The following is a 16,026-nucleotide window of genomic DNA, read 5'->3' on the forward strand; positions in this document are numbered from 1 at the left end:
ACCAAAATACTTTTTTTCCCTCCAAATTTCTCGATTTGCGGTCTGGGAAAAACACCATCAACACCAGGGTAAGGAAATACAAATGAATAGTTCAGTTGCAAAAACCTCTAAGTGCCATTAATTTTTTTAATTTTCTCAGCTTTCTTTGTTTATGTTGAGTTATTTCACTTTAAAACCAGGAAAAGAATTTATCTTGCCGTAAGTGTGATATTACTTAATCTACTACTTCGAGACTGTTTTTGCATCTGAACTCTTCACATTTATTTATTTTTTGAGTGAACTACTTCTTTAATTATGAACTATGACAAAAAAACTTTAACTTTGATTAACAACTTTGATTAAAATGAACTGTCTGTGTAGAACTGAATATCAGATGTAATCACACAGTGCTTCATTGTGGCTATGCAAACATCCTCAATAAATGGAAGAACCTGGAATAAGCAATAGCCAAAATACAGTGTGTGGTGTGTAGAGTCCAGGAGATCATACTTACATACTCACAGACGTGCGTACTCGAGTACGGACACTGTTTTGCTTTTCTCAATCAAAAATGAGCCATTTATTTCATGACAGGAAACAGTTTCACATGTAAAATTCTTGACATCTCCATCCTAACAACAGACAGAGTACATTAAGACTTTGACATATGATTAAATGTAAGAGAGAAGTTTAAGAATGTTGTCAAACATACATAAGAATGTGTTTAGTGTGTCCTCTCTATAATAAATGCAGCTTTAGTTTACATGTTCCACAGCACTCTCCATCTTGTTTCACATATTCAAACCCCTATGGAGAGAAAAGTAGATATTATGGAGCAGTAACTGTATTCTTTACTGTATTTTCAAACCAGACAGCAGCACTCATGCAAACAGACCACAATGCAAATTACCTCAAGGCACTCGTCATCAGGGCACATTTCAGGATAACAATTCATTTGATATAGTTCAGTCCATGGGTCCCATGCACAGTTACATTCAACACAAGGCTCTACGTGGATTTTAGTCCCAGGCTAGAAAGAAGAAAAGATGAACAAAGTGAAAGCAATGTAGGAAGCTGAAGAAATTTTCAATCTATTTGCCTTATCTTGCAATGGCAAAGTATGGCTTTTGACTTACGATTCATTGGCACAGTTACATGCACCCAAATAATCTGTTTGTAATCAGATTGATGGTTCAATTGGATTAAAAAAACATTCACATAAATGCAGTTATGGAACCGATTGAACTTTTGGTTGAATTGGAAGTGGTGGATCATCCTATTTTTAATCCAGTCTAAAAGCAAGTAATGGTCATGTCATCATCACTACTTTCTTCATTGTATTCAGACGTCTCTGGGACACATGCACGGTGCATGTTGACATGCATTAGCCTGCACATATTTAGATTTTTAACCTAAATTTAAGTTTGAATTAGCCCTGTAAATAATATAATTAAAATTAAATAAATTATTAATTAATTAATAATAATTAATAAATTATTAATTAAAGTATTCATTTAATTATTTTCCTTTGGCTTAGTCCCTTATTTATCAGGGGTCGCCACAACGAAATGAACAACCAACTATACTGGCATATGTTTTACGCAGCAGATGCCCAGTAATTGGAAACACCCATACACACTCAACATGGCAACTTTTGTCTATTCAATTCACCTATAGTGCATGTCCGGAGCATCCGGAGGAAGCACATGCCAACACGGGGAGAACATGCAAACTCCACACAGAACTGCCAAATGAGCCGGGACTCAAACCAGCGACATTCTTGCTGTAGGTGACAGTGCTTACCATGCCGCCATGCCGCCCCACAGAGAAGTTAAATATTAATTCAGAATTAATAAATAAAATATCAAGGCTATTAAATGGTTTTCTTAATAATGTGTGAATTAATGTGTTTGAATTAATCTAATATTTCTATTTTCAGACACGATAACTACTTAAAAAATAAAAAACTATTTAAAAAAAAAACTTTCTTAAATGCAGAATGCAGCATTAATCAGAATGTATATAAAACACTTATAAAATATTTGAATTATATTACAGTACATGTAAACAGATGATCGGATTCAATTCATTTGGATTGATGAAAATTAATGCATGAAAACAGCATAATGCATAATGTAAATTGCTAGGATAACAAATGGCTGTAAATGGTCAAACTACTTGGTCTACAAACTAGTTTGCAACATCAGCATAGTAAGCTTTTTATTGGCTTAAAGGGTGGTCCACTACGATATCATATTTTAAACTTTAGTTCATGTGTAATGTAGATGTGTGAACATAAACAACATCTCGGAATGTAATATGCTCAAAGTTTAGTGCAAAGGGAGACAATCGCTTTTACAGAGTTAGCTTAGCAAAGCCTACAGCAAACAAAGTTTGGGGGATCAAAAAAAAATACATCCGGGTTAATGAGATCATAGGGATTTCTGGTTACATGCATTCGCATACACCGTCGCAGCAACCAGGCGTGGCCAGAGGCGCTGTAATGTTGTCCGCTTGATAAGTGTGACTTCACATGAAGCGGCTTCCGGGTCCAAGCGTTCTATCAACCTCTATGGAGAAACTTATCAAATGGTAATAATAAACATTTACAAAGCGCTGTAATACTTTCAAAACTCATGATCGAAATATATATATATCCATGCCTAATATCCGTTGGCAAGAAAGTGATACATTTTTTTATAAATTGTTAAAATTTTGTTATTTGTGATGCAGCAAGTCCAGAGACCGATGTGTACACTATGACTTTTTATAAAGTTCACTTTAATGTGTGATAGGACTAAAAAGTGGCCATAAACAAATCTTTTCTCATTCAAATGAGTAGCTTGGACCCGGAAACAGTATTCCATACATCACCGATACGTCACGACTTAACAAGCGGATAGCAGGGAAGCTAAAACGCTGCTATTTGCATTTTGCTTATTTTGTTTCTATATTTGGGATTCCAAGGGACAGGACACAAAGACAGAAGTGCTTACAATTTAAATTTCTATGTTCCAGAGAATTATAATAAATGTATAACTAGCATTTGACAAACAGCATCCAGAATCTCCCAGTTCAGTGCTGGATTCGGCTAAAAACTTCTCAAAGAAGGAGCAGCTCCAACCATAATAGACAAAGCTGTGAATTGTGAACCACAACCTGTGAGTGTTTTTATTTGTTAAAATTGATCAATTACATGCACAGTTTCTAGCGTTAACAATATGTTGTAGCAAAGACGGATGTTAACAACAGCAAATGCTGTTTAGCACTGCTAACAATTTAGCCACAAATTCAAAAGCTCCTGATTTTAGCTACAAAATCAGTCAAACCCCTGTAAACACCCACAATCTTCACCAGCGCGCACAGAGTCTCTCTATGCGGCCAATTTCCCTGTGTTCTACATCTTAAATAACAAACTTGCAAAAGATATGTGAACGTTTCATATTAATTACACATGCTTATTCTGAATATGTATTAGATACTTGTCAGATTTATTTTAGAAAGCAAGAGTGAGGTTCAACCCGCTTGTTAAGTAAGGAATACTGTTTCCAGTCCAAGCAGCTACTCATTTGATTTAAGAAAATATTTGTTTATGGCCACTTTTTAGTCATATCACACTTTAAAGTGAATTTTATATAAAGTCATAGTGTACACATCGGTCTCTGGACTTGCTGCAAAATACCAACATTTTAATAATTCATATTAATTAATCACTTTCTGGCCATTGGATATTAGGCATGGTTATATATATTGCGGTCGTGATTTTCGAAAATATCATATCGCTTTGTAAACGTTATTATTACCATTTGATGAGTCTCGCCATACAGTTTGATAGAGCGATTGGACCCGGAAGCCGCTTCGTGTGACGTCACACTTAACAAGCAGACTGTGTACTCTTCATTTTTTGGTCAGATTCAAGGACAAACTACTGCTTTTCTGACTGACTGTTTACAACGGCTGACTGACTGTTACACATGCTTCCTGGTGACATGGAGCCGATCCGCTAATCACAGCATTATGTTCTCTGGCAAATCAAAGGGTGGGCTTTTTGGAGGAACTAGGAAAAATGACAATTGCTTTCATGTTAGCTGAGTGGGTGTATATAATCAAAGTAAGATATATGAAAAAAAATATATATATATATGTTTTTTTTACAAATGAAGCAAGCCTTAAAAATACACTGTGAACCAACCCTTTAAAATTAGACAATTACAATTAGGCTACAATGACCAAGTCCACTTTAATATGAAAAGAAAGGTTAAATAAAGTTTTTTTGTTGAACAATTTCATGTTTTTAATTACCTTACACTCTGTGTTGTTGAAGGCACACAGTTCTTTTGGCTCTGTAGAAGCAACACACACACACACATTAAAAAGAGTCTCAGTAAATTCATGCCAAACAACAACCTGATCGAAGTGCATAGAACAAATAGTGATAGCGCATCTGATTTGTGGACAGAAGTCTCCATTATGGTGCACAATTATTTCAAATCCGACCCCACACTTTTCTCTTAAAGTGGGCACATGCTACAATCTACATCATGAAACAGAGTGAGAGAAGTCTTCAGTCACATAACACACATAATTCTGAAGCAAACCCAGTTTTAAAAAAAACAAACTCCTCTTACTGCAAACTTGTCTGCAGCATGGCTCTGATGGATCGGTGACATTGACCAGCATGAAGGGCTCAGTGCAGTTCACAGGAGGGACATTGGGACACTTCATGGGTTTACAGATGACTGACATCCTGGCCTTATCACAGACACAGTCCTCACAGTTGTGCGTATAATTCTCATTAAACTGCAGCAAACAAAAACAAAAATTGCATAATGGCACAGGGATGCTCCTTTAGGAAGTGACTATTGAACAGGTTTAAATCTTGTATACCTCAATTGGTTTCCCAGATTGGTCCAAGCATCCTACAAGAAAGACAGATACATTTTAAAACAGGCTATGGGATGCAGGTGCAAGTTATCGATTATATATTATAAGCCACAAATAATAACTTGACTTCTAGTTGGTCATTTGGAAAAGTGGCAGAAGGTCACTTTTTCAGATGAATCATCTGTTGAACTGCATCCTAATCATCACAAATACTGCAGAAGACCTATTGGACCCGCATGGAGCCAAGATTCTGACAGAAATCAGTCAAGTTTGGTGAAGGAAAAATCATGATTTGGGGTTACATTCAGTATGGGGGCGTGCGAGAGATCTGCAGAGTGGATGGCAACATCAAGCCTGAGGTATAAAGACATTTGTGCTGCCCATTACATTACAAACCACAGGAGAGGGCAGGATAGCGCCCCTTCTCATCCTCCACATCAAGGTTCCTGAAAGCAAAGAAGGTCAAGGTGCTCCAGGATTGGCCAGCCTAGTCACCAGATATGAACATTATTGAGCATGTCTGGGGTAAGATGGAGAATGCATTGAAGATGTATCCAAAGAATCTTGAGTCCTGCAAGAACGCCACTTCTGATACCAAATGATCAACTAGAAGTCAAGTTATTATTTGATGTTCCTAAAACTTGGATAGGCGACAAGACTTTTGTCGGATAGTGTATATAAAGAGGTATAGTAATATGACAGAGACTATGGCTTCTCACCACAGGGTTGTGGCACACAGACTCCAGAATCCTTGGTGAAGAGTGTTGTGTTCTGACTACAGAAGCAGCCTTCTGTGGACACTGTAATGTTGCTCTCCATTAGTCTATAAGCAAATATTTTACAGTGTGTAACTTACAATACATCAGTTATCACATCAATAATGTAATAATGGGATATTTTATTTCAGAGAGGCCAATTCCAATTTTCTGCTAAGATTAGATTTCTTTTAACAACTAATAAATGTCAGTAAAACCATACCGAACCTGAATAGTTTAGATGGAAATAAATCATATATACATTTGACTAGACATCCTATCTTAATGGAGTAATAATAAAAGCAAAAACATATCTCGGCCTAAATATGCCAATAGTTAATAAAGTGTTACTATATATATTTTCCACAACCATTTCAATTATAAGGAAAAAAGCCATACTTGTCTCTACATGTTGGTGGTTCAAATGAACCACAAGGCAAGAACACTTTATCTTCTGAACATCCAATATCTGAGGAAGAAATTTATCTTTCAGAATATTTACTTGTAAATTGCTTTACTGATTTTTATAAAACGTAAACAAATCTATTTATTTTATTGATGAACTTACTGCATTGGCTTGTGTAGTTCCTCCAGTATATGCAGACCCCAAACATAGCACAAACGCTGGCGTAGCTCTGCAGAGTGGCACACACTCCAGCAGGGTTATTACTGCTATCATACTGGCAGGCTAAAAAGAAGTTTTCAGGAGGCACGTGGGAATGGCACGCTTCAAACCTGAGAATGTTCACAATGAAGAAATTTTACTAAAAGCAAAATCACTCTCAAGATGAAAGTTTGTTGAATTTAGTTTAATTACACCAACAGAATGAACTGACGTGGTGTTAAGTAGATAGCAGTCAGGGTGGGGTGACTTAGGTGTAGCTGAAGGTCCAGCTGTATGTGTAGCTGTAGGTGCAGCTGTAGGCGTAGCTGTAGATGTAGCTGAAGGTCCAGCTGTATGTGTAGGTGCAGCTGTAGGCGTAGCTGTAGATGTAGCTGAAGGTCCAGCTGTAGGTGTAGCTGTAGGTGCAGCTGAAGGCATAGCTGTAGGTGCACCTGTAAGTGTAGTAGGTGCAGCTGTAGGTAATAGAGCTGGTGGAGTGCAAACTGTATTATTCCAGTTCTCTGCCATTGCTTTACAGTCGTTTGCCAAGGATCCAGGGCAATCATCAGTCTGGTTGTTGTTGCATGTTCCTTAGTAAGAATTATTTGAAACAGTTAATGTTCATACTGTACAAGAACATTTACTTCACAACAATCATATTATTGTCCACATATTGTTTTATCAAACACAATGCATCTTTTTTTTCTAAAATGTTCACAAAATATTCTTTTATCTGATATAAACTAAACTATTTCATCTCAAATAATTATTTTTTTATTGTGCTGGCTTACCACATTGGCCTTCTGTGTTTTTTCCAAAATACTGGAATGGCAGATTGATGCTGAAGCCAGAGACTCCAAATAGTACATAGGCATTGAGCTTTGGAATTTCCAGTAATAAGTTCAGGTCTGAGCTAATAACCCTCACACCATTATTAACATATGGCAGTGTTAGCATATCATTTCCCTCCAGAGCCTTATAAAAACAAACAAGAACAAATAAAACATTTACAAGACAGTGAATAGTAAAGACTTAAAAACATCTTTGTTCAGTCGAGCTATACTGTAAATCTCACCTCTAGATTTGCTCCTCCATTAGCCTCTGATTCCTAAGTGTAATGTTTTGTTCGTTGTAAGACACAATAAGAGATCTGGGACAGGATACGTTCTCAGCAGGGTCACAGTTGACTTTCTCAATGTAGATTGTTAAGTTGAATTGAGGGCTAATTTCCTTCATTAAAATATAAGTGCAGTTTCCTTGGTAAGTGTAATAGAGTCCATCAAATGTAATGTAATGGGAGTCACCCCAGCCTTGACAAAAGCCTATGATTAGTAGAGGGTGTACAATAAAATAGGTTAGGGACTAACATTTATTAGATCCTTTTCCTTTAAATAATAAAATAATTCTTTACCAAAAAAAGATTAATAATTTAGTCATTTTACTGATGTCCCACATGTATATGAGTTTCTTTGTTTCAGCAGAACATAACATATATATATATTTTAATGGAAAATTTAAATATGCTGATGCTTATGTAAGTAACTGCATCACAGTAAACTGTAAGTTCATTATTTATACTAATTTAACCTAGCATTTTGCATATTAAAGTTCTTATTCACACACACACACACTTTTTATTGCTTGAGAAGACATTAATTCATCCACTAGACCACAGGTTACTTATGTTTTTTTTGGTTTTGTTTGTTGGTTTCCACTTGTGTTTGATGAATTTGAGAGACAGACACTTTTAATTAGTTTGTCTTCATCTCAAAAAAGAAAGTCATATACATTTGTATTTGTAAAAGTGAACACAGCAAAATTAGACATCAGTATATATTTATTACTCTGATGACAACAAATTTAGAGCTTGAGAAGAAGAGCATACTTACAATCACAGACGTAATAAGGACAACAATTGTGATTCCTCAAACAGCACACTTGGTTGGTGATTTTGACAAGTGATGTTTTGCGGTGGAAGACAATTCCGACGAACAGGCGTGGCGCTTCCATGTATGATTGTACAGTCATAACATGATGGGGGTTGGGGTTGTACGATACTGCTGGTAAAGCAGGTGTTGTGTGAGGAGTTACTAGTTGTAGATTTTACTTTAGTTGCTGTAGATGGTGTCATAGTAGTTGTAGTATTGGGAGTGGCTGTTGAGGTAGGTGTTGTGGTAGAAGATGTTATTGTAGATGTTATTTTGTTGTTGTTGTCAATGGCGTCGGAGGAGTTGTAGTAATGGATGTGGTTGTAATTGTTGAAGTAGGAGTTGTGCCAGAAGTTGTACTACCTGGAGATTTTATTTCAGTTGCTGTAGATGGTGTCATAGTAGTTGTCGTAGGTGTTGTGCCAGAAGATATACTAGTTGTAGATGATATTTCTGATGTTGTAGATAGTGTCGGAGGAGTATGGATGTGGTTGTAAATGTTGAAGTAGGAGTTGTGCCAGTAGTTGTACTACCAGGAGATTTTATTTCAGTTGCTGTAGATGGTGTCATAGTAGTTGTAGTATTGGGAGTGGCTGTTGAAGTAGGTGTTGAGCCAGAAGATATACTAGTTGTAGATGATATTTCTGATGTTGTAGATGGTGTCGGAGAAGTAATGGATGTGGTTGTAAATGTTGAAGTAGGTGTTGTGCCAGTAGTTGTACTACCTGGAGATTTTATTTCAGTTGCTGTAGATGGTGTCATAGTAGTTGTAGTATTGGGAGTGGCTGTTGAAGTAGGTGTTGTGCCAGAAGATATACTAGTTGTAGATGATATTTCTGATGTTGTAGATGGTCAGAGGAGTTGTAGTATGGATGTGGTTGTAATGTTGAAGTAGGTGTGCCAGTAGTTGTACTACCTGAGATTTTATTTCAGTTGCTGTAGATGGTGTCATAGTAGTTGTAGTATTGGGAGTGGCTGTTGAAGTAGGTGTTGAGCCAGAAGATATACTAGTTGTAGATGATATTTCTGATGTTGTAGATGGTGTCGGAGGAGTAATGGATGTGGTTGTAAATGTTGAAGTAGGTGTTATGCCAGTAGTTGTACTACCTGGAGATTTTATTTCAGTTGCTGTAGATGGTGTCATAGTAGTTGTGTATTGGGAGTGGCTGTTGAAGTAGGTGTTGAGCCAGAAGATATACTAGTTGTAGATGATATTTTGATGTTGTAGATGGTGTCGGAGGAGTAATGGATGTGGTTGTAAATGTTGAAGTAGGTGTTATGCCAGTAGTTGTACTACCTGGAGATTTTATTTCAGTTGCTGTAGATGGTGTCATAGTAGTTGTGGTATTGGGAGTGGCTGTTGAAGTAGGTGTTGAGCCAGAAGATATACTAGTTGTAGATGATATTTCTGATGTTGTAGATGTGTTGGAGGAGTAATGGATGTGGTTGTAAATGTTGAAGTAGGAGTTGTGCCAGTAGTTGTACTACCTGGAGATTTTATTTCAGTTGCTGTAGATGGTGTCATAGTAGTTGTAGTATTGGCAGTGGCGTTGAAGTAGGTGTTGAGCCAGAAGATATACTAGTTGTAGATGATATTTCTGATGTTGTAGATGGTGTCGGAGAGTAATGGATGTGGTTGTAAATGTTGAAGTAGAAGTTGTGCCAGTAGTTGTACTACCTGGAGATTTTATTTCAGTTGCTGTATATGTGTCATAGTAGTTGTAGTATTGGGAGTGGCTGTTGAAGTAGGTGTTGTGCCAGAAGATATACTAGTTGTAGATGATATTTCTGATGTTGTAGATGGTGTCGGAAGTAATGGATGTGGTTGTAAATGTTGAAGTAGGTGTTATGCCAGTAGTTGTACTACCTGGAGATTTTATTTCAGTTGCTGTAGATGGTGTCATAGTAGTTGTAGTATTGGGAGTGGCTGTTGAAGTAGGTGTTGAGCCAGAAGATATACTAGTTGTAGATGATATTTCTGATGTTGTAGATGTGTTGGGGAGTAATGGATGTGGTTGTAAATGTTGAAGTAGGTGTTATGCCAGTAGTTGTACTACCTGGAGATTTTATTTCAGTTACTGTAGATGGTGTCATAGTAGTTGTAGTATTGGGAGTGACTGTTGAAGTTGGTGTTGAGCCAGAAGATATACTAGTTGTAGATGATATTTCTGATGTTGTAGATGGTGTTGGAGGAGTAATGGATGTGGTTGTAAATGTTGAAGTAGGTTGTCCAGTAGTTGTACTACCTGGAGATTTTATTTCAGTTGCTGTAGATGGTGTCATAGTAGTTGTAGTATTGGGAGTGGCTGTTGAAGTAGGTGTTGTGCCAGAAGATATACTAGTTGTAGATGATATTTCTGATGTTGTAGATGGTTGGAGGAGTAATGGATGTGGTTGTAAATGTTGAAGTAGGTTTGCCAGTAGTTGTACTACCTGGAGATTTTATTCAGTTGCTGTAGATGGTGTCATAGTAGTTGTAGTATTGGGAGTGACGTTGAAGTAGGTGTTGAGCCAGAAGATATACTAGTTGTAGATGATTTCTGATGTTGTAGATGGTGTCGGAGGAGTAATGGATGTGGTTGTAAATGTTGAAGTAGGTGTTATGCCAGTAGTTGTACTACCTGGAGATTTTTTTCAGTTGCTGTAGATGGTGTCATAGTAGTTGTAGTATTGGGAGTGGCTGTTGAAGTTGTTGTAGAGCCAGAGATATACTAGTTGTAGAGATATTTCTGATGTTGTAGATGGTGTCGGAGGAGTAATGGATGTGGTTGTAAATGTTGAAGTAGGTGTTATGCCAGTAGTTGTACTACCTGGAGATTTTATTTCAGTTACTGTAGATGGTGTCATAGTAGTTGTAGTATTGGGAGTGGCGTGTTGAAGTAGGTGTTGAGCCAGAAGATATACTAGTTGTAGATGATATTTCTGATGTTGTAGATGGTGTCGGAGGAGTAATGGATGTGGTTGTAATGTTGAAGTAGGAGTTGTGGCCAGTAGTTGTACTACCTGGAGATTTTATTTCAGTTGCTGTAGATGGTGTCATAGTAGTTGTAGTATTGGGAGTGGCTGTTGAAGTAGGTGTTGTGCCAGAAGATATACTAGTTGTAGATGATATTTCTGATGTTGTAGATGGTGTTGGAGGAGTAATGGATGTGGTTGTAAATGTTGAAGTGGGTTGTGCCTAGTTGTACTACTGGAGATTTTATTTCAGTTGCTGTAGATGGTGTCATAGTAGTTGTAGTATTGGGAGTGGCTGTTGAAGTAGGTGTTGAGCCAGAAGATATACTAGTTGTAGATTATCTGATGTTGTAGATGGTGTCGGAGGAGTAATGGATGTGGTTGTAAATGTTGAAGTAGGAGTTGTGCCAGTAGTTGTACTACCTGGAGATTTTATTTCAGTTACTGTAGATGGTGTCATAGTAGTTGTAGTATTGGCAGTGGCGTTGAAGTAGGTGTTGTGCCAGAATACTAGTTGTAGACGATATTTCTGATGTTGTAGATGGTGTCGGAGGAGTAATGGATGTGGTTGTAAATGTTGAAGTAGGTTATGCCAGTAGTTGTACTACCTGGAGATTTTATTTCAGTTGCTGTAGATGGTGTCATAGTAGTTGTAGTATTGGGAGTGGCTGTTGAAGTAGGTGTTGTGCCAGAAGATATACTAGTTGTAGATGATATTTCTGATGTTGTAGATGTGTCGGAGAAGTAATGGATGTGGTTGTAAATGTTGAAGTAGGTGTTGTGCCAGTAGTTGTACTACCTGGAGATTTTATTTCAGTTGCTGTAGATGGTGTCATAGTAGTTGTATATGGCTGTGGCTGTTGAAGTAGGTGTTGAGCCAGAAGATATACTAGTTGTAGATGATATTCTGATGTGTAGATGGTCGGAGGAGTAATGGATGTGGTTGTAAATGTTAGAGTAGGTTGTGCCAGTAGTTGTACTACCTGGAGATTTTATTTCAGTTGCTGTAGATGGTGTCATAGTAGTTGTAGTTGGCAGTGGCTGTTGAAGTAGGTGTTGCCAGAAGATATACTAGTTGTAGTTGATATTTCTGATGTTGTAGATGGTGTCGGAGGAGTAATGGATGTGGTTGTAAATGTTGAAGTAGGAGTGTGCCAGTAGTTGTACTAGCTGGAGATTTTATTTCAGTTGCTGTAGATGGTGTCATAGTAGTTGTAGTATTGGGAGTGGCTGTTGAAGTAGGTGTTGAGCCAGAAGATATACTAGTTGTAGATGATATTTCTGATGTTGTAGATGGTGGTAGCAGTAATGGATGTGGTTGAAAGTGTTGAAGTGGTTGTAAGTGTTGAAGTAGGTGTTGTGCCAGAAGTTGTACTGGTTGAAAATGAGTTTCTACTGTAGATGATGTAAATAGAGGAGTTGTGGTGTTGAGAATTTGAGGAACCGGAGTTACGGGAGTGGTAGTTGTGGTATTTCCAACAACAATATGCATTGTTGCTGTAGATGGCGTCAGAGTAGTAGTTGTAACGGAGATGGTTGAAAATGTTGTAGTAGTTGGATAACAGTTCTCCACACAGACATTGTTAATTTCATCGTAAAAGGGTTTGTCATCTGGGCACTTTGGAAAACATCCTGCACAAAACAATGCACATAAATATGCAATTTTTAGGTTCATAACCTTTTAAGTGGTTCAGTAACTATTTCTCCTAAACTTAGCAATCATTAAAAACGTGTAGCACATACAGTTAATAATAGTAAACATCATATGTATGTATATAAGATAAAAACATTTACGTGTACTATTTAAGGCTGTGTAAAAAATACAGTAGATTATATTTATTTATTTATTTTCTTGAGAATAAGTGTTTTTCAGTTTAAAGAAACAATACAGATTTGGAAAATATGAAGTATATGTGTTTTTGTGGTGCAGTACGATTAAGCACAACTGCAAAATGCATATTATATAGTACAGATTGTGCTTACTTTATGTGCATTGTATGCACATACTTATGATATTTTATACAAATGTAAAAGGAATTAAACAATCGGGAGTGCAATATTGTTAATGTAAATGTCTATTTCAATAATGCTGAGTAGAAGGCATTTAGTTACAAACATTACAGTTGAAGTCAGAATTATTAGCCCCCTGTTTCCACAATTTCTGTTTAACAGAGAGATTTTTCAACACATTTCCAAACATAATAGTTTTAAAAACTCTCTAATAACTGATTATTTTATCTTTGTCATGATGACAGTGAATAATATTTACTAGATAAGACACTTCTTTACAGCTTAAAGTGACATTTAAAGGCTTAACTAAGTTAATTAAGTTAACTAGGTTAGGGTATTTAGGCAAGTTATTGTATAATGATGGTTTGTTCTGTAGACTATCGAAAAAAAAATATAGCTTAAAGGGTTAATAATTTTGAATTTAAATCTGATTTATTGTAGCCGAAATAAAACAAATAAGACTTCCTCCAGAAGAAAAAATATTATCACATACTGTGAAAATTCCTTGCTCTGTTAAACATCGGTTGGGAAATATTTAAAAAAGAAAATCAAAAATAAAAATCTTAATTTTAAATTCATTTAAAAATCATTTAAAAATCAAAGGGGGGCTAATAATTCTGACTTCAACTGTATATTTAAATATGGATTTCATGTCTGAAAACTAACAAAAAAAATTGTTCACTAAAACTGAATTATAACCAAAATTGAAACCTTATCATTAAGAATCGAATGGTCAAATTGGTACTCAATACCCCCCTAGTATCATGTATGCTCAGTCTTCAAGAACTCACCTTCCATGTTGGGTAAACTGTTGTTGCATGCACCATCAGGGTTTTGACAGGTTTTGTAGCAAGGTGGATGGTCAGGAACATAATGCCATGTACATTCTTCATATTTCATATTATAGTATTCACAGTACACAGCTGACAGGGAAACAAAAACAGATGTATGAGAATGTATATATATTCATGTATACTGTAAATGTGATACACCTGCAGTATAGACAAAATCATCACACATCACTCAGACAAATGTGACTACATGATTTGACATCATATTTGATGTGAAACCACATATTCAGAATCTGCATAAAATTTGTATTCAGCTATTACAAATGTAACATCTGTAATAACATCAAAGATGCTTACGGCAGATCTCGGGAGTTTCTCCAGACTACACCAACACCGGCCTTGTTGCAGGCTTGAGCGTAAGCTGACACAGCCGTACACAAGCACTCACAATCTCCACCAGTGTCACAGCACACGTGTCCTTCAAACAGTGTCATAATATGGGCTTGGATCCCCTGTGGGAACATGTATTTCGGTCCAACATGGTATACAAGAATGATTTTATTTATGAAAAAGGATATCAAATTATACCTTGTAATGGCAATCTTTGAATGCACCATCCAGCTTGTTTATATGGCACATTTAATTTGCCCATGCCAATCGATAGGGGTTTTTAAAGCATGGGTCAAAGTCTGGTGCAGAATCTGGGCAAGGGGTTTTCTGCTTCCAGCTCTCAACAAAACTCAATTATATTGAAGTTTGCAACCACCTTTAGTGGTGAAGTCGTCTTTTCCATCTCCATTAAAATTTCCACATAGGCCACATACTTTACCCTGTGAAAAAACAAAGATCACATTTCAAGAGTTCACAATTAGCTGATGATCATAAAGCGTAATTGGCATGATGTCCCAAGAGAGAGCTCTGAGCTTGTAATATCCTCAAGGCCAGGGCTCCCTCCCATTAGAAGGGCGAGAGGGGAGTTCGAGCTCAGGTAGGTCTCGAGATCTTCCCTGCTTGTCGATAGGAGGTTGGACCAGCGGAGTTCTTGCTGTGAGGTAACAGTGCTATCCACTGGGCCGCCGTGTCGCCCTATTGAAAAAGGGTGGGAAGTGGGGGTGGAAGGGGGGGAACTTCAAGACGAAGATAACTGGAGAAGCTCTGGTTATTGATAATGCGTAATTATCTAATAGGGCAGATTACAGAGCTAATGAGGTGCCAGCCATGTTGAGCACGTGATCCTCTCGAAATTAGTTTATAAATAAACCGCACAATGTAGATCTCTCTAATGAAACTAAGCAGTAGGCATATCTACCAAAAGTAAAGGTGCACTAGGCATTTTTGACCACAGTGTCAGACTAATCCTGAAAGCACTTAACAGGAAGCGCCATGTTAGCAATGATAGTATGATCATGGTCTTGTTGCATTATGGGTGTGATTGTTTGGGTGCTTTTAAATACACATTTTTAAGCGCTGCATAAGGTTATTATGCCTGCTGCAGCCATGGTATGACAGCCAAGTTGCTTAATTATTATGTGCGAATTAAGGCTGGTTTATACTTCTGCGTCAAGTCATTGGCATGATTCACGGCGCCTACCATGTGCGTAGTCGTGCATTTATACTTCTGCATGCTGTATGTTTGCCCTGCAATAACACTTCTGAAATGCTAGCTGGCAGTAGGTTTTTAGGTTCATCTGGTCATGTTTCTTCACAGGTGTTATGTTTTTCTGAACGCTACTTAGTGTACAAGTAGCTAAAACTCGCTCATTCAGAGCTGGGAACTGGCAGATGTGCAACAGCATAATCATAAGGGTAACAACAAAATAAAAGTTTCCACCTAAAACTTTTCATGGGAACACAGCTACCAAGCCAACCAATCACAAAGCTTGCGATGCGCATCATTGTGACGTGGTTACATTTTTTGAAAGGTCAGCATCTGCGTTTGTTGTGCAGAGAATTCATAGAAAAAGAGGACGTATGTATGGGTGCGGCCTTCTCCAGGCCTATAGAGAACTGGAGAATATTGACAGGTATGAATTTCACTTCATGAACTCCACCTGTTAATATCAGCTGCCTATGTAAGTTGAAGTCAGGAAATGAAAACTGTTGCACACCCCTGAATGTAA

Source organism: Danio aesculapii, chromosome 25 (genome assembly GCF_903798145.1).
Source record: "Danio aesculapii chromosome 25, fDanAes4.1, whole genome shotgun sequence".
NCBI lineage: Eukaryota > Metazoa > Chordata > Actinopteri > Cypriniformes > Danionidae > Danio > Danio aesculapii.